This window comes from Poecilia latipinna, unplaced genomic scaffold (genome assembly GCF_001443285.1).
Source record: "Poecilia latipinna isolate Pla-1442-1.1 unplaced genomic scaffold, P_latipinna-1.0 Scaffold2032, whole genome shotgun sequence".
NCBI classification, from domain to species: Eukaryota; Metazoa; Chordata; class Actinopteri; order Cyprinodontiformes; family Poeciliidae; genus Poecilia; species Poecilia latipinna.
Window position 1 is genome coordinate 90,774 of NW_015114648.1, and position 1,155 is coordinate 91,928.

General features: G+C 37.9%; 1 long non-coding RNA gene across 1 annotated transcript in view; it reads left to right on the forward strand.

Moving 5' to 3' along the window:
• Window positions 1-913, forward strand: part of LOC106935836 (uncharacterized) — a 14,285-nt gene extending 13,372 nt beyond the window's left edge. The window contains exons 2-3 of the long non-coding RNA XR_001421982.1: window positions 778-784; window positions 826-913. This is a non-coding gene — a long non-coding RNA (uncharacterized LOC106935836). The remainder of the gene's footprint in view (window positions 1-777; window positions 785-825) is intronic.
• Window positions 914-1,155: the final 242 nt, after the last annotated feature.

Sequence of the window (1,155 nt, forward strand, 5' to 3'; positions counted from 1 at the left end):
TTAAAACCCACCTGTTTAGAGTTGCTTATGGCTAAATTAGGGTTAGAGTGCGGGTTTTGATGTCTTTATCTTTAGTTTTCATCTAGTTATTAACTTCTTTTTATTTCTCTTTCACACTGTCTATGTGATTTACATGACTTTGTCCTTTCATTAATGAAATGTAAAGGTTTGCATCTATTCAGTTTATCCATGTTTGAGATTGGCATATAAACCAAAAACATATATAAAAAATTGGGACGGGAAAACATTTTCACAACAGTGCTGCTGAAAATTAAAATGAAGTGTTAGAATTTTAGTGTTAATTTTAGTTTTAAAAGCAAACATATTTAAAGCAGCAGTATGCATTGTATAGGCAGAAATACCAAATATTAAACAGGGAATGCCTGAATTTTGTTAAAACATTACAAGAACATCTGTTACAAGCCCCTCCCCAAGACCACTGTGGGTAAATTCTGGCACTGGGTGCAACACAAAAGAAGAAGTAACCTAAACCGTCGATATCCATAACAAAAGGGTTTATTTACAGTACAGGTAGGAAAAAAACTCAATCACAGGAGCAAACCAAACAAGAAAAACAACACAGGGAAGCTTTGAGCTTCAGGGTCTCCAAGGCCAAAATAATAAACAAAACACCCCCTTCTAACTATGAAATAATAACTTGCTAGAGGTGAAAGTAAAGAAAAATACAAAACCTGAGCTCCCTGGCTAATCATCAAAACAGGAGAAAACAGTTAAACAAAAAAGGCAGAGAACCCCTTCCAGCTTCCACTGTGAAAGAAATAAGGTTTTGGGTTACACACTTGATTTGTCACAAAATGCTCACAGCAACATCAGCCAAGCTTCCACAAACAGCCAGCTTACAGACAAGATCAATACAGATCAGGGCCCAAGGAGAGAGGAAAGGGGCCTGACATCTCTTGTAGGGAGCTTCTTATTGGATGGCTGACGAGCTCCAACACATTCCACCTGTGGCAGCCAGGTAAAACTGAAACACAAAACAAGAGAGCTCTCTAATGAAGAGAGCCCCTAGAGGTCAGTGACCGTAACACCCTCCCCCTTAAAATCCTTCATGAAATGATATTTCATCAACTTACATCATTTGTACTACAGTAAGGTAAACAGCACTAGATCCTGGAAAGTACATCAGCTATCACA